Here is a 19,355-nt window from a genome sequence, read left to right as displayed (position 1 = left end):
CCTTATTTTAAATTTAGTTTTACTTACAATGAACATTTTGGGATCCAAATTTATTTTCTTTCCAAACAGTCTTTCTCTATTTTGTTGATATCCTTTTAGAAGGACATGCTTGGAATTTAGATAAATGTTTGTTATCTCAGTAACATCAGCTCTAGGTGAATGTTGTTATATATCTCAGGAACCTAACCCTCATTCCTTTGTGCTGCCAGAGAATTTCATGGGGGCCTCTTATAATATTTGTTTAAACAATGACTCTTTGCTATCATTTTATTACTGATGTTTGCCAACTATCTATGATAATTTATTCAAACATCATCCCTCACTCTTGGTATGTGCATATGTAAAACTGTATTTAATAAAAGCCACATTGCAGGGATTAGGATTTTATAAGGTTTGTGTATGGCACTGAATCTGTTGATAGTTCCCTGAACACGTTTATGTCATTTATCTGTGCTCTCTCTCCCTGTTCTTTTCACTCACCTCCACCCTTTACCATACGTAATATTTTCCTGTTCTCTTTTGTAAGATCTTCCTAAACTTCTGTATTTCTCTAGTACATGATACATGGAAGGGAAAGTTTTGAACTAACATGCATTTATTTCGATTTTTAGAAGTCACACCTTTATTCAATGCAAAAGACATTAGTATTGGAGGGGGGTTAAAAATATCCTGTACAATAACCCCCCCCTTTTTTTTTTTAAATTTATTTGACAGACAGAAAGCACAAGTAGGCAGCGAGGCAGGCAGAGAGAGAGGGGGAAGGCAGGCTCCCTGCTGAGCAGAGAGCCCGATGTGGGGCTCGATCCCAGGACCCTGGGATCATGACCTGAGCCGAAGGCAGAGGCTTTAACCCACTGAGCCACCCAGGTGCCCCAACTCCCCTTTTATGTTCATATCTTAATACTTTCCAAACATCAGTCTCAAGTTGAAGATTTAAGAGGTGATTTTACTTTGTTAATTTTTATGATAAATATATGTACATTTAAATATATATATACTTTATTGTATATAACATATTTTTATAGGAAGGATTTGAAGTGCAGATTAAATAGATCCACACATGTGTATTTATATACATGTGTGCACATTTATGTATTTGAAGAATTACTAGCAGAAAATAAAGATCATAAAAAGGAGGAGAGAGAAACATCCCTGAAGGGTAAAGTAACTGAATATTAAATTCATTTCTGGGGCACCTGGGTGGTTCAGTTGGGTAAGAGTCTACCTTTGGTTCAGGTATGATCCCAAGGTCCTGGGATGGAACCCCTTGTCTGGCTCTCTGCTCAGCCAGGAGTCTGCTTCTCCCTCTCCTTCCGCTCCTTCCCTGCTCATGCTCTGTCTCTCTCTCTCAAATAAATAATTAAAATCTTTAAAATTTTTTTAAAAATTCATTTCTGAAAATTATAGATAGGAACATTCAGTAAGCTAATATAAATCATTTGGATTAATAATCAGATAAAGGCATATTGATTCCTACCAAGAAAAGATATTTTCACGGCATCAAGTTGTAAAAGAATTATTTTGTAAGATTGTCTTCAGTCAAAGTTGAGCAACATGTTGGTTAATGTCATCAGGACAGTGCTAAAATATGGAAGTGACTATTTTTTTTTCATGAGCTTTGGTGATACAGACCATTGGAAGTAGATCAACTGAATTTCTAACCATCCCTTAAAAACATTTCCCACCACAAATTACATAAAGATTGACCTCAGATCTTTGATTTGTTTGTACTAAGCTCTATGAAACAAGTCAATGTGTTGACGTTTTCAGTGTTACCAGTTAGGATACAACCAAACTGCTGGATTTATAATGGTGTAGTTAATATATAAATGTCATTGACAAATTAAATACAAGCCTACTTTCTAAAATAAAAATGCTGGCTATTTCTGAAAAAGACTTTTGCATATGTATGTAAAATTCTTTTTATCATAATTTTTTAATTGAATGTCTTATTTTCTTGGAATGTTTTTAAAAAACATTTTTAAATTCTAATAATGACTTGGTCCCAAAATGGCTATTTTATTAGGGATATGTTTTATTTAAGTTGAGGATACATATATTGAAATTAGAGGTATATTTATATTGACAAAGAGAGAGTAGATACTAAAAGTAAAGTGATCATTTTTTTCTTAAGGATGTTTCAGTCTTCATTGGATTAGCATATTTTCTAAGGCAAGCACCATGAAATAAATTTTCTTCCTTCTATAGGTAGGATCTATCTCAGTTTTAGCTTAAAACTTGAACTTTTAGTTTGCTGCCTAGGTTTATTTTTAAATAAGGCAAGCTGTGTTAGATTAAAAAATATACATAATGTTGAGCTATCTGTGTATTTGCTTTCTTCAAAAGTAATAATTTATATTTATCACAAATATGCTAATATAGTTTTTTATTGTTCATCTCTTTACAATTCTTCTATAAAGTGCAGGAAAAGGCCTTACATATATTCATCCTGTTCTAAAATAATTAAAATGACTTATATATTATTATAAGAATTATTAAAAGAATTATTAGAATTATTAGAATAATTAAAGACATGAAGAGAAAAATCATAAGTATAATAAAAATTAATCAGATATATGAATATGTTCTTAACCTTCCTAATAATATATGAAGTACAAATAAGAACAATAGTACAATCTTTTCTAATATAATAGTTTTAAAAATTAAAAAAAATCAGTACTGACCCAATAAGTAGTCAAAAGCCAATTCTTCCTTTTTTCAAGATTTATTTATTTAGGGGCGCCTGGGTGGCTCAGTGGGTTAAGCCTCTGCCTTCGGCTCAGGTTATGATCTCAGTGTCCTTGGATCAAGCGCTGCATCCGGCTCTCTGCTCAGCGGGGAGTTTGCTTCCCATTAACTTTCTGCCTGCCTCTCTCCCTACTTGTAATCTCTCTCTGTCAAATAAATAAATAAAATCTTTTTTAAAATATTTATTTATTTATTTTTGGGGGGAGGCTCAGAGGAAGAGGATGAGAGAGAATCCCAAGCAGACTCCTTGCGGAGAGTGGAACCTGATGCAGGGCTCTATCCCAAGACCCCAATATCATGACCTGAGCAAAATCAAGAGTCTGACTCTCCACTGATTGAGCCACCCAGGTGCCCCAAAAATGAATTCTTATACATAGTCAAGGAGGAGTATGAAATGATATAACATTTGAAAAGATAAATGATAAATTATAAATGTATCATTAAATTTTAATGCATATACTATAGCAATTATATTTTTTGAAATTTATTCTATATAAATATTTTCATGAAAGAGAAATTGTATAAAATATTCTAATATCTCTAACAATGGAAATAATAATAAGGTAACAGTGCTTTCCTTCTCAGAAAATATGTTTTATTTATTAATGCTATATAGAGACCTAACTCAAAAGAACTAATCAAATGGTGCCAAGATGATAAATACATAGAAATCTTACCAATATATGATCTTCATGAGATGAATTTGTAATTGTAACTCCAACTATCTTTTTGTTTATATTATTACCATGACCCCTGCCACATTACCCCAGATTCTAACCATTTTCTACAAAGTGCATGCCATCTCACATGAAGTTAATCTGTAGCACTTGCTTACTGTGTGATATAGGAACTAACTCAATGAAACTTAGCTTTAATGTTGTTATCATCAACACCATTATCAATATGACCTTCCCTGCTCATCACAGTTCATATACACACAGATACACACACACACTTAAAACTAAATGGAACTTTTATTTATTTATTTATTTATTCATTTTTAAAGATTTTATTTATTTATTTGACAGAGAGAGAGATCACAAGTAGGCAGAGAGGCAGGTGGCGGGGACCAGGGGAAGCAGGCTCCTGGCCGAACAGAGAGCCCGATGAGGGGCTTGATCCCAAGATCCTGAGATCATGACCTAAGCCAAAGGCAGTGGCTTATCTCATTGAGCCATCCAGGCACCTTAAATGGAACTTTTAATATTTTCCAAAGTAGAAGGAAGTATTACACCTGCAAGAGACGCTTAGAATACTTTGAAAGATATGTAAGATGAGTATGTTACGTAGTCTTACCATAAGAAATGTTTATCTTTGAAATATAGTGGTTAAATTTTGTATTTTTAAGATCATAGAAAGATAATGTTACAGACACGGAACTGCATAAATCATCCCTATTTTCATCCATCAGTTTTACATAAAGCCCAGGCTAAGTACTCTTGTTGTCTTCCGTAAGAGTATCTTGTTCAGTGAATAGCAGAGGGATGGAGGCTGCGGAAAGATAAATGTGAAGATAATGTTTTTCATTATCTTTGTAGCATGGTTATTGTCCTATTCTACAATCTTAAATGGATATAGTTGTCATAAAGACAAAGCAAAACAATAAAAAAATCTGGCTATAAAATAAAACCTGTGTCACAAAGTAAAAAGCAGTGAGTTGGAGGCATCCTCTTGCGGATAGTTTAGTCCATATGATCACGACCTTAAAAAAGAAGAGTAAATAAGGAATATCTTAGTTTGAATGTTGCAGTGTATCTCAGTTAACCTAGTACTTTACTGGTATTCCATGCTTCTAATAATTCCCAATTGAGACTTCATGAAAAAAGATTCAGGGAAAGCTCACTTCTTGTGAGAAGTTCATCAACTTTTTTTGTCTTTTTATCATCTCTCTATCTTTGTGCTACATTTATTCACTAAGGAGTGTGTGCCTGTATTCACTTTCATCTTTCAGCTTCAGGAATTTAAATGTCAATAGATCTCTACATCTATCTAGTGATCTACATGAGACAATGACTCTATATTTTCATGGACTGGGTATGTGTGTTTGTGGGTAGAGTAAGGTGGTTGGAGGTGAGATTATATAATTTGGAACCAGACAGATTTGTGTGTAAATGTGATTTTTTTATATACTACTTATTCCCTTAGTATCAACTGACAAACATAAAGACAAAGACCAATGTATTAAGGACTATAGAACAAAAATAAAGGTAGAACTTGAAATATTGAGTAGCTTCACCATCCATGGATTTCCTGCCCTTGCACATTTTGAGATGTAAGAAAAACACTACTTTGTTTAGCTTAAGTCTAATGCTTCCTTTAGAAACATAATAGGCTATTACATAGCATTATTGATCTATCAGTGATGTTAATTTGACATGCATGTTTCCTTAGCTACCTAAATATTATACAAAACATATTCTAATATACACTTAGGATGTTATGAACAAAATGAAAATGCACTAATATGTATAATATATGGTGGGGTGTGTGTGTGTGTGTGTGTGTGTGTGTGTGTGTGTGTGTGTGTGTTGCTGCAATTCATGAGTGTAGCTATCTTCCTGGGACACAGAGGTGAAAGTTAAATGACTAACTGGAAAGGGACAGGCACTAAGGAAGGCAGGAGATAACATTTCTTCTTGGAAAACACTAATCCCATTTAGATGTTATAGGGCAGTTGGGCAGAGGAAGTGGGATGAGATAATAAATTTCCAAAATTAATGAAAATATTTACCTAGAGACATTCTGGAAGAGTGCTCTTTGTAGAGTGTGATAGATGACAACATAAAACTGTTTCCATACAATATTCTAGTTAATTAGCTTAATAATGAATTAGGTAATAGTCACTTCCAGTCATAAAAAGATTTGGTCCACAGTTCTGATGAATGGCTGTGTCACGTTTAGTAGTTTAGTAGTTATTTATAGATCCATGCTGAAGATTGATGCAGATTACAGGTATTTGTCCCTGACTATTTAAGAGGTTAATCTGCAGTTAGATTTTCCCAAGCACCATAGGAAGAAAGACCTGGAATAGGAATCAAGGAAAAGGTATAAAGGATAATACCATCAAATGTCTGCTCCAACAAATTAAAATAAAGATAAATGTATTTCCTTTATGTCCCCATTACTCCTGGAGGAGTAAACAGTCATCAAAAATCCAAGTAATGACATTCTCAACAGTTTGATACTTTTGTCAAAAAAAAAAACCCAAAAAACTCAAAAACAAAACCAAAAACACTGCATTTATTTACTTTGTTTCATGATGGGATGAATTTATTTGTTTATTTCCCTGTACCCCATCTTCTCTTCTAAGAGAAACAACATACTAGATAACTGTGAAATAGTTGTCCGAGAAAACTGATTAAGAAGAATAAAAAAATTCACTTGGCTCATTTTATTTAAGTAACACAGTTCTGAAAGGAAGGTTTTGGATTACTCTGCTTTAAAAAGCCTGCTAGAAACCACTCCAGACTATGAAAATATCTGATAAAGATTAAATACACTTCTGTTTTATTTTGAAATTGGAATAACTGTATACATTATAAATAACTGTATAATTGGCCTTGTCTTCAGGTAACAGATATGTCAGACCCTGAGGACTACCCTGAGTCTTGCTGCAAGTGTGCATAGGTGGCTCAGCATTTTGGTTAGGAAGCAAATACAGGCATAGCCACAATAACAATAGCAATTATTTCTGTGCCTTTCTTCCTTCTTCTACTAAAGCAGATGGCTTTGAACGAGATCAATTATAGGACTTTATCTAAAATTTCTGGCTAAAATAACTATTCATATTGCTGTGAATGGCAATTTTATGTGTTATCAGTTGGGAAATTCAGAATAACAAAAAAGAAACAAAATCGTAGCTGGTTTGAAAAGAGAGATCAGGAGAAGAAATCTAGGCGCTGGTTTAGAAAATGGTTTATGAATACTATTCTAATGACCGAACTTTTAAAATTGTGTGTGTATAATTTCTTTTTAATATTCAAACTTCTATATGAAACATTTTGAATGATTTAGGATTTATGAATACCTATGAATCAATTTCATTGCTTTGATGTGCAATATATCTGTTTCATTACACTGGCTCATATGTGATATATTTTCTATTAATAATTCCTATAAAAGTCACTCTGGAGTAAATATTTTAAAATAGAAGCTGCAGTATACATTCTATTTTAAAAATATATGAACGAAATCATTCCTAGGATGTGTCATTGAGGAATAATTTAGGGGTTTTATTTTACGTTATTTCGAAACATTTTCCCAGTACTAAGCTAAAAAATAAATCCACTTTTCAAATTCTTTTAGAATTAGATTAAGGCAATTATTGGCAAATTTCATTTTACTAAATAGACAAAATTAAGTAGTGGAAACAACTTTGTTAGAGTGACATATTTAGACTCAAATAGAAATTTTTTTGAAGATGTATTTATTTATTTGAGAAAGAGTGCATGCACGCATATGCAAGTGGGGGGAGAGGAAGAAAGATAGATTCACCATGCAGACTTCCTGCTCACTGTGGAGACCCAACATGGGGCTTGATCCCATGACCCACCCCTGAGATCAGGACCTGAGCCAAAACCAACCAACTGAGCCATGCAGGTGCCCCTCAAAACAGAATTATAGTTCATTGTCCTCCAACTTCCTACCCATTATTCAATTCCTTCTATGGAAACTAAATATCCACCAGACCGCTATCTGAAACTTCTGGAGAGTTTTTAAAATAAGTTTTTTCTAATCAGCTACAAATTCCTCTATAACTGTCACTAATTTGTTCTTACTTTGGCATCAGGAGAGGACCAACACTACTTCACACTGTGTGTGACCTTTCTCCAGTATATACATTCTTAACTGGACACTGTTTTTTCTTTATAGATAGCCCCAAATTAATCTCAGGATCCATTAATACATAAAACTTAGAGGTCTTTTTTTTTTTTCCTCATTCAGTGAGAAAACTGATACAAAATTAGTTTCTTATCACTTCCTGGCCCCTTGAATCTTTGGATACAATTGTCCAATGAAAGTCTATTTCCAAAATTATAAGATTATTTTTATTATGACTGGATACTTGAATTGGTTCCAAAGAATTATATTTGGGACAATTTTTAAAGATATGAGAAGGAGTGTGCTCATTTGCTCCTTTTATATAGGAAGTTTAAGACTAGCTCCTAAGTTACATTATAAATATGTGGCATGCCTCTGTTGCTTCTGTGAATACAAAAACTAGGAAAATTCAAAGTTTTTTTTTTTTTTAACTGTTGTATTCTAGAATGACTTATCTGACAGCTGATGTCACACCACTACTGAAACTGACTGAGCTTAACTCTCTCCCCACTTTTAAATAGGGGGAAAAAAAAAAAAAAGATGATGTAGAGTAACTGGGGCAATTGTCACAGTACCAGAAAGTGAATTGAGACTTTTAGACCCAAAGTAACAAAACATTTTTGAAATGATAAATCACATCTATATTTCTAGATGTACATAGAATTCTTTTGAAGAATAGTGAAGTTCATGCTAAAGTTTATTTTTTTAAAGCCTTAGAAATGGCAAAAATAGAACTGATGACTTTGACATCTCACATCAATTTGAATGGCATGTTATGTTGCCTTCTTGTAAAACGAATCCTAAGGTAAAAAATATTGCTTGTTGGATTCTAATAGGCAATTGTGTGTATTTTTTGATATTTCTATTTAAAGAGGAAAGATCAAGGTTTCAAAAAATTTGATTTTTCACAAAAAGTAATTATGTTGGCAAGGATGAGAAAATTTTTTCTTTTATTAGGCAGGTCCTCATAAAAGGAAATGCAGTCTATTCTTTATTGGATGGATGTTACCTCAGTATATAGGACCCCTAATTTTAACATTTTAATTTATGGAAACACCAAATGACAAAATACATGAGTAAAGGCTGACATAAATGGGTGAAGAATTAGTTATCCCAACTGCTTTATATCCAAATTCTCTTTTATGTGTGCTTGAAAAAGCATTTTTATATATGATAACTTGAAAATGCATATCCATGTAGGTTCTCTTTGGAAAAAACAATTTAGTTGTACAATAAAATTAAAAATGAATAAAGGTCTTTATAATGATGGGAAAATATTAAGTAATATTGTTATTTGTTTATTCTAAGTTTTTAAAAAACTGTCCAAAGGAAAAATTCCAAAATATATTTTGTGTTTAGGATTAATTGAGCTTCTAAGATCTGTGGGTTTATAGTTTTCATTAAACTGAGAGATATTTTTGTATTACTTATTCAAGTATTTTTCCTGATCCTTTTCACTGAGGGATTCCAATTGTATGTATGTGTTATTAGGCTGTTTGAAATTATTCCATGGCTTTCTGATGCCCTATTTATGTTTTATTTTCTAATATCTCTCTCTCTCTCTCTCTCTCTTCTTGGTCTGTTTATTTTATTTTTATCTTTATTTTAGATAGTTTCTATTGTTATGACTTCCAGTTCACTAATACTTTCTTCTGCAGTAACTGATCTGCCCTTAATCTCAGCTATTGCATGTGTTATTTCAGACAATGTTCATTTTTCTATTTGTCTAAAGTTTGATTTAGATTATGGTTTGGATTTTCTACATCCTCCATTCAAAATCTCAGCATTCCTCTACTTCTTGAGACATATATAGTTCAAGTTATGGTTATATATTTATAATAACTGCTGGCATGCTCTTGTTTATTAATCCTATCTTTTGTGCCATTTCTGGGTCTCTTTCTATTGATTAAATTTTCACCGTCTTATAGATTGTCTTCTTCTTTGCATACAGATAATTTCTTATTGAATACCAACTGTTGTGAATTTTGCTTTCTTGCGTATTGGATATTTTCATATGTCTATAAATATTCTTGATCTTGTTCAGAAGAACATTTATTTTTAAAACATTTGATTCCCTAGAGGCTTGCTTTTTAAAATCTGTTAGATGAAACCAGCGCAGCCCTGAGTTTATGACTAATCTTGCCCCACTACTTAGCCAAAACCCTTCTCACAACTCTACTTGAAGCTTTCTGAGTCATGAGTTGTTTTCCATTTTGGCTTGTGACAACAAGAATTATTCCTGACTCAAGTTTTATTTAAGATTAAGTGGTAATATAATCCTTATCGATTGTTCTTTCACTGGTCTGGGTTAGTTTCCTCATGATTACATGAATCGTTCCTCAGCTAGGAGCTCTAGGATGACCATTTTTACAGATCTCTGGAGCTCTCTTGTGTAGCCCTCTTTTCTATGGTATTCTGCACATGAGACTCCAGTCACCTTGACTTCTACAGATATGCAGTTCTTCTGGATAATTGCATTTTCACCATGAAGACTTTTGAGATTTCCTTTCTGCATATTGGTCACATGTTCCTGACTTTTTCTGGTTTTAATTCACTATGTAGGTTGTCTCTGTTAAGTTTCTGTTGCTTTTCAATTTAGCTTCTCTCTTGAAACCTACATAAAATATTCAGAAATATTCAGAAGAGTTTAGATCATTGGTTATTTACTCCTTCTAATGCTGTTGTTTTTCTCTTGCTTTTTAACTTTTAATTCTATCATATGATTTTTCCTTGTTATATTATGTTAACATATCAATTATTTTTCAGGTTATTGTGGTAGAAGGTAAAAACTTATTCCAGGTTCTGCATCATTTTAAGCCAGGGGTAGGCAAACTACCACCCATAAGCCAAATCTGTCCTTCAGCCAGTTTTGTAAAAAAGTTTTATTGTTCATTTGATTACGTATTGCTCATGGTTTCTTCCCTATTATATTGGCAACACTGAGTACCGTGACAGAGCTCACACATTTAGCAAAACCTAAAATATGGTGCTTTACAAAAAATGTCTGCAACCCTGTTTTACGCTTTATGTATGTGTGTGTTGGGGGGCACTTGCATTTACCTAGTGTTTATATATCAAAGCCAAAATTTTTTCAGACTTAGTGTCAAAGCATCAGAGTTAAAATTCATCTGTAAAGCTTATCAACTATTTAATTCATCCAGGTTACTAGACCTGCTTAAAACAGCCTAATTTCAAAATGGGAATATTTATACATTTAATACTTACAATTAGGAATAAATGATGAAATGCACTGAAATTACTTTACTCATAATGCACATTTAGTAAAGCCCCTTACTTCCCCCCTTACTAAAATGAAGCTCATGAAAAACAAAATAAGGACTATATACATTTCCTATACAAATAGAAGTATGCATATCTGAAATATCATTAGATTGGAAGTTTGTTCTCTTTCATTTTTGTCTATGTGTCAATGTTAACCTCTAAATTTGGAAATTCTTAGGAGAGGCAAGTACTCATACACAATCTTTAACAAGAACCTGATTTTTAGACTGAAGTCTTTGGATAAATTAGATCATTTCATAGCTATGGGATAATATAAAGACTCTTCTTATAAGTCTGGACACGTTTTACAGCAAAGCTCTTTTTCTCTTTTTCAAAAATCCTCTTTTTGAAAGACAGTTTTCTCCTTCCCTTTTACTTTTGGAGGTTTATTTACCTTTTTTTTTTTTTTTAAGATTTTATTTATTTATTTGACAGAGAGAGAGATCACAAGTAGGCAGAGAGGCAGGCAGAGAGAGAGGAGGAAACAGGCTCCCTGCGGGGCAGAGAGCCCGATGCGGGGCTCGATCCCAGGACCCTGAGATCATGACCTGAGCCGAAGGCAGCGGCTTAATCCACTGAGCCACCCAGGCGCCCCTTATTTACCATTTTGTACATATTGTTTGAGATACCCAGAGACCTAAGTGAGAACCTCAGTTATGAGTTGGGTGCGGTAGATCTGCACGCACATCATTTCTGTGTCATCCCTCACTTTTACATTTTAAGTTATTCAAACAGGCCACTTCCCTGAATGGAAACTCTTCCTCTCTCTATGAGAAGAGATGAGTAAAACTCCCAGAGTCATGACTTGTCCTCTCGCTCTCGGGGACTGAAAAGTCCTTGAGAGTGTTTTTGTCTACAGTTCTGGAGAAGAAAGATTTTGGGCAGGCCACACCGGAAACTGTTTTTCCTTCTGGCGCAACTGCTCTGTAGTGCACAGAAGACTGGGAGTTTGATGTTTGGTTTTCTTTGTCAATGTGATCCCAAAGTGCCGATGGCTGTGCTTTCACTTCTGTATCCAGTCTAAAGTGCCAACAGGGAGAACATGAAAGGCTAAATTGAGAACTGCAACTTCAGAAAACTGAAATCTTTCGGGTAGGCAGAGCTTGATTTTTCTACTAGGCTGATTTATTTCCCGAACATTCTAAAAATAAATATATGAGATGTCAGACATGTCCCATGAAACATAGTCATAGAAGTAAAGAAAATATTTTAAAATATGTGTGCATATTATTCATGTATTTGGATCAGGACTAAGAGAAAACAAGAAAATGAAAAGCCTATTAAAAAAAAAAGAAAATGAAAATACTGAATTTTTCATCATAGGCTTGTAGCACATTAAATAACTTTTCTTGTTTTGAAATGTCTTGCTAGGTTTCATAATAAAATCAGGTTTATTTTAGAAGGTGCACATTTAAGATGAAATGACAAAATTTGAAATTGTTTTGTGAGGAAATATTATGCTTCATACTGTGTATATAACTTTAAACTACCAATTTAATTTTTATTCATAGTATTTATTAGGAAAATGTTTTCCTTTGTATGTGTTTCAGTTTAGCCTATTTTTAGATCCTTTGAAAATGCAATTTGATCCCTATTGTTTTCACTAAATTCCCCCCTCCCCCCAAAAATCTTAACTTTGTTTCTTTAAAATGTTTTAATTAACAGAGGACATGTTATTCATTTTATGAATGCCGGGTGAGATATCTGAGTTTATGTGCCAAAATGCTAAGTCTCAATGTTGGTTATTCATTGCCATCAAGGATTATTAGATTCAGAATCTAAAAGGCTGTTGATAAACAAAAATTTACTTTATCTTGTATCTGATGTGGCTCTGCATGTAGCATATATTGAAAACATCTTAGGCATCTTAGTTAACTGGTAATTTGCTACACATGAGTAGAATTTAGTTGCCAAGAAAATTAGTACAATCCAACTGGGAATTAATAGAAAAACAGTATCTCAGAAAAGAAACTGGGACTCCCATGTGGCTGGCCAAGGGTACATCTTTAGGATCCTATTCTGTTCTGGCTGTTGAGTTATAAGGAAAAATAAAACCCAAACTGAACCCATTCAGGGTAATGAGGACATTTTGAAAGCATTTTGAGTAAGAGATGAGGGAACTGGATATGTCCACCTTGAAGAAGATTAGATGACAGGAGGAAGATGTTGTCAGTCTCAAGTATCTGAGAGATATCATGTAGGAAAGTGTTTGTAAACTCTTTTCTTTGGCTTCCTAATGGTATAATCTAGATCAAATGCCAGAATTTAGGGAGATGAGTTTGCGTTCAATAGGAGGCAGAATTTTAGTGCTACCCAGAGATAAAAATTGTAGGTTTTGACAGGGGGCAAGTTCCCCATCTCTGTTAGATCATCTTTTGACAGGCATATGTTCAAGAAAATTGAGGGATTGTCAGCTCAATCAGATACTTTAAGGTTCTTTCAAATTCATAGAGTATGAAATCTATAAATTTGTACACACACACACACACACACCCCAAAAGCAAAAACAATTTCTTTCTGCACAAAGTTGCAGGCCCCTAGTCCTCAGATTTTATACTTTCCTTACTTTTGTTAATGTGATAGAAAGGACTAAATAGGATATATGCATTTAGAATAAATACCAATCTGACTGGATTTTGATTTTTAAAAAATATAATTTCTTAAGTTTTCAAAAAAAATCTGGTTTTGTGTTATAGTAAAGAATGAAAAGAAAGAGAAAGAAAGAAACTGAAGGGAAGCTGGAGGTTCTAAAGGGACCAGAGACTTAGATAGAGACGTGCTGCTGTTCCCTGCATGGCATGGTGGAGCCTAAGGTTACAGCACATATTGGTGACGAACTTGGATTCTGAAGTCATGCTGATATGAGTGCACATTCTAGCTTTGCTCTTTTCTAGCTGTATGTCCTTGAGCAATTTATCTCAGCAGTCTTGGCCTCAGTTTTTGTTCATCTGCAAAACGGAAACAGCAAGAGTACATAGCTCCGTACAGTTATAAGAGAAACACAAGATAATGCTTGTGGAGGGCATGGTACTTTTAGTGCTCAGTGATTATAATTATTACTGTACTCTTACACATGAAGTACACTTGCCTTCACACTGATAAATTCTCAACTTTAATGACACAGTATATGATTCACATCAGGGAGAGTGTGTGTGTGTGTGTGTGTGTGTGTGTGACAAAATCAATAATTACAACATAGTGTCTAGAATTCTATGTTTTGTTTTGTGTCTTTTATATGAAAGGGGAATTTGACCCTCTGCTAATAAACAAGGAATGATAATTATCTAAAGCTATAATCTCATCTAAATAGAAAATAAAAGTATTTTTTATGTTCCCAAGATATGTTGAATGGTTGTTTTCAAATTATTTTAAACCAGTATGTTCAGATTAAAGAAATGAATTCAAATATGTGGCTAATCTCATCTTCCTGAGAAAGAAATGCTATTCAAAAGTAGATACAATTACTTTTCTTTGAGTCTGTTCTTCCATTTAACCCATCTATAAGTTAGTGTTCTCTTCGGTTTTTTTAGTCAATGGTGAATGGTGGTGCTCTTCCAACTAAAAAAATACATTCCATTATACATTATAGTTTCAGTAGTATCAGCTAAACTGACAGTAAGAATCAGATGATTGTTTAAAAATAAACAAAGAAAATAGCCTTCTGTGAATTTCCAACCTCCCCACCTCAAACAGGCTTACACATTCGGTGAAGTAATGTTTTCCTTAAATGTGTAAACCTTATGAAAAACAATGACATCTCTTTTTTTAATGTTTTCCCCATGCCTAATTAGTGTTATTTAATTTAATAGTTTGTGATTTAATAATAAAAATATGAATGACCATATTATAGGGGATTCTAAGATGTTTAAGACCTGTCCTCATCTAGTGGGAGAGGAAGATAAGTTTACAAATATATGCAGCTCATGAATATGTGTTCAAGATATTATATAAGAAGGAAAAAAAACTGAACAGAATTATACAGAATCAGAGAAAGGAGAAATACATTTATTTGGTTAATTCAATGGAGGCTTCATGAGGGAGGATACATTTGATGGCTACATAGGAGAGGGTGTGAAATTTGGAGAGAGATGAAAGAAGGTGCCTTAGAAAGAGTTAGGAGTCTGAAGAACACACTCATGTGAAGAATTGTGTTTATGTTCTATTGACCATTTTCCTGTGGCTGATGTGTGGAAGCCTAGAAAATCAGAGGTCTTTACCAGACCCCTCTTCTGAGTTGAGTCACATTCATCTCTATTATTTACATTGTTTACCAATGCAATGCCCTCTGAGGTTTCCTTTCACCTCATTACCCCAGCCTCTATAAGAGTTTCCCTCCTGGGCTCACTCTTACACGTACAACTTGTCTCTCTCTCTCCCAGGACCTATGGTATTCATTTCACTTTCTCAGATCTGCTAAGCTCTTTCTGATCCTTCTGCTCAGAATGTTCTGTATCCCTATCTGTCCTCCCACCCTATCTTTCCCTAGTTAATTGCTCTTTATTCTCCATCCTGTAGCTACTATTTCCTCCAGGAAATCTTTCCTGACACCCCGCCTTGCATACCTCCTGTGTACTTCAATTGACCAAGAATTCGCCGTGGCATTACCACACTTGTTTGTAATTTCCTGTGTTCCTGTCTATATTCTCTATCAGCCTAGAAATGCATGAGAGCAGGAGCCGTGTTACTCGTTTCTACATTACCAGCACTGTGGTTGCCAAGAAGTGTACATGAGCACAGAGGTTATTCTTGGTTCAGTGAATGAGTAAGCAAATGAGTGCTAGATTCATTAGCATCTAATGTATTAAGAATTATTAGAGTGTGAATATAGACTATCCAAACTAGTGACATAGGAATTGCAGGGCTAGAGACCCTGAGTAGTCTGGGACAGCTGAAATATCATCTTGATTAGACACCAATGACTAGTCAGTGAGACAATATTTCTTTGGAATTCACTCAAATAATTACAATGTGAGAAAAAGAGATTAATATCGAGAGACAAAAGATCTTCCCATATTGTGTGTCAAATATAGATATATTAAGAGTACAAGACACTGACAAAAAGAGTATCAATTATGCAGCTAAGAAAAAAGCCAATAATGGAACATTTTTTAATGGAACATATTTTTAAATAATGGTTATGTCAGGTCAAGTGGCATAAAATAATAGCCGTTATTGATTAATGAAATTTTAAATAAACATGTTAACTATGGATGGAAAATTTTTAAGACCAAGTTCTATTTTATGCTTATGTTTTCATTTTTGTTTTTGTTTTTAAACATGAGTAAATGAAACATACATGTGAAGTTATAAAGATAGTTGATTTAAAGCTACACTAGAAAAACTTTTTCTGGGGATCCCTGTCTGTCTGGTTTTTTGACTCTTAGGCAAGATAAGGGCTGTTAAATTAAAAATGTAATGTTTAAGATCAGAAACTCCCTGAAACCTTCTGGGTAATTTCTTTACTTGTGGTTTGCACCTGACCTAACCAGTTTGACAAACTTGGCTTGATCCTCTCCCCAAACCAAGATTCCTCATACAGATCTTAGTGGTTCAAACCAGAGACACAATGACCCTTGGGGAGCTCGAACATGGGAAATCTCTTAGACTACAGATGGAAAAAGTCTGCACTCCTAAATAAATGTATAGTATTCTGCCTTTCTAGAGCCTTGAAAAAGCCAAACACTTATTTAAAAGACATGGAAACTGAAATTAAACTCATAATAATGTGTCCCTCCCTTCCTCTCTTTTCCTTCCTTCCTTCTTTCCTTCCTTCCTTCCTTTCCTTCTTTCTATCCCTCTCCCTTTTCCTTCTTTCCTTCTTCCCTTCCTCTCTTTCTCCCTTTCTTTTTCCGTTCTCTCTCTCTCTCTCTCATTTTTTTCTTCTTTTTTTCTTTCCCTTTTGTTATCATGATAGCTTTAGCTCACCCAATTTTAATGCAATCCCCCCCCAAAGTATCTTGAGATAAACAGGTAAATGCATTTAAAGACCTAAATTCAGTACAAGTTTTAGAAAAATAAACTTTAAAAGAAGCATATCATATATGCTAGTCAGTGCATCCAGCAAAATGATTTCTTTTATAATTCCTATAATTTATGGTTATTTTGTGTGTTAGATTTAAGACATGAGGGCGCCTGGGTGTCTCAGTTGGTTAAAATGTCCTATTCTTGGTTTCAGCTCAGGTCATGATCTCAGGGTCATGAGACTGAGCCCTGTGTCAGCTCCACACTGGTGATGGAGCCTGCTTAAGATTCTCTCTCTCTGGGTGCCTGGGTGGCTCAGTGGGTTAAGCCTCTGCCTTCTGCTCTGGTCATGATCCCAGAGTCCTGGGATTGAGCCCTGCATCGGGCTCTCTGCTCGGCAGGGAGCCTGCTTCCTCCCTCTCTCTGCCTGCCTCTCTGCCTACTTGTGATCTCTCTGTCAAATAAATAAATAAAATCTTAGAAAAAAAAAAAAAAAGATTCCTTCTCTCCCTCAGGCTTTCCCCCCCACCATCTCTTGCTCCCTCTCTGGAAGGGGCGGGGCTGGGAGAGGAATAAAAGGCAGGAGAAGAAACACAATTACATTTATCTTAAAATCAAGTCATTAACTATTTTATTGCCTGATTTGTTTCTCAGGTGTAATATAAAATGAAAAAAAATTTGAAAAAAGTAAAAGATGAAGAAAAAAACACTGCTTCTCAGATAGCACATAACAATAACTAGGGTGATTTGCAGGCTACAAATTTTGTGACAGGCCTTGTGATGAGTCCCCTACCACTGTGTTCTTATTTGATCCTCTCACTTATTAAAATAATTATTACTAATCTTTATGAATAAAGATTTTAAAAAATTTTTAAACAAAATTCTGATTGAATTTTATATCATACCCATGAGGGTAAAGCTAATATATTAATAGCAATTGCATTAAGTTAAAAAAAAAAAAGCAACAAAGTTAAACAGTAGCTTAAACAAAATAAGAGATGTCTAAAAGCAGGCATTTTAGGACTAGTATGGTGGCTCCCTGATGAAATCAGGATTTTGGATTTTGATATCTCTATACACCTAATCCTTTACTCCTGTGTCCATTGTTTCCCTAGTGAAAATAATAATAATAATAATAATAATAATAATAATAATGTTGCTTAAATTCTACAGTCTGGTTTTCCTTTTAGAAAGAAAAAGGAATAGCCAGAAGGTGACAATTTCTTGCCAAGTGAGTTTGTCTCACCATTTAAGATGTTTTTGCAAGCCCCTTCCAAAAACTTCCACTGAAGTATCAACAACCAGAAATACATGGCTTAGTCAGTTTTAATTGTAAAGAAGTCTGGGGAATAAAGCTTTTTATCTGAGCACTTTGCTATTACATCAAAATCGGAATTCTAGTAAGAGATAAATAAAAAAAGAAATGGGAGGATATATTTTGCAGTAGCCAGAAATTTATAAAGGGGCAAAACTAAAATTCAAAGCCAGATTTTCTAATCTCAAATCCTCGGCAAATCATTACTACACTACAGAACATCCCTCAGTTGATCTGGCCTCAGTCACGTGCTAAAACTTGGAATGGAATGGAACGGAATGGGATGGAATGTGGTAAAGCACTCTTTTGCGAATCTGGTGAATGTCACATAGAGTCAGTATATCAATAGGGAAATGGAACAGTTGGGGAATGCCATATAAATATGGTGCAGATCACAAAAGATACGTGTAGGGCTTCTTTCTTTTCTAGTTTATTCTCCTGATAATTGAAACCCTGTAAAATATTTACTATTTGCCAGGCTGACCTTAGTTGATTGAATTAATTTAACAGTCAGAGAACATTGTGAAATTTCAAGAATAAGAGAAATATGTTCTGTTAGTGTAAGATACAATTTATTTTAGGTGCTTGCATAAAATCTAAGACCAATATAGCCATGCTGTTTTATTATTTTTTCCATTCCCCCATTTTTCTAGGGCATAGAAGCATATTTCTGCAGAATTATAGGAGCAAAGTTATTATAAATACTCAAACTGCTCCATTTTAACATTTGATTTGTTTGCCTTACAAATCCATATTCCTGACTCTGATCAAACCTTAAATCATGTAGGTACTGAAATTATTACAGGATTACTGAAGATTATTTTTTTTCTTGCTCCTTACTTAAAAAATCAAGGCATTTTATATGATGTATTGATAAAATATACTCAGTAGCAAATCAAAGTCATGTGAAACTGAGTTAGCTAAGTATATTCTAACTGCAGAAAAATACATTAAAAAGAAAATCACTTAAAAAAATCCAGTTGTATGTTAAGAATATGGTCATTCAGAAAAACAACTTATGATATTTAAAAAATATGAAAAAAATGCTTTAATGAATGTGGATGATTCTAAAATTAATTAATTTTGAGAGGAAATCTCTTAAGCATATGTTAAAAAGTAAACTTAGAAATCTATTATTGGTATTTTTTTTTAAGATTTTTTTATTTATTCATTTGACAGACAAAGATCACAAGTAGGCAGAGAGAGAGAGAGAGAGGAGGAAGCGGGC

General features: G+C 33.9%; 1 protein-coding gene across 1 annotated transcript in view; it reads left to right on the top strand.

Annotated features, from left to right (window-relative positions):
* Positions 1-19,355, top strand: part of LOC123948982 (zinc finger protein 133-like) — a 49,898-nt gene that overhangs the window by 18,289 nt on the left and 12,254 nt on the right. The gene's annotated exons all lie outside the window — the stretch shown is intronic.

The sequence above is a fragment of the Meles meles genome, chromosome 8, assembly GCF_922984935.1.
Source record: "Meles meles chromosome 8, mMelMel3.1 paternal haplotype, whole genome shotgun sequence".
Classification (NCBI taxonomy): Eukaryota; Metazoa; Chordata; class Mammalia; order Carnivora; family Mustelidae; genus Meles; species Meles meles.
Note: the sequence above shows the minus strand (reverse complement) of the source record. Positions and strands in the feature narration are given on the sequence as shown.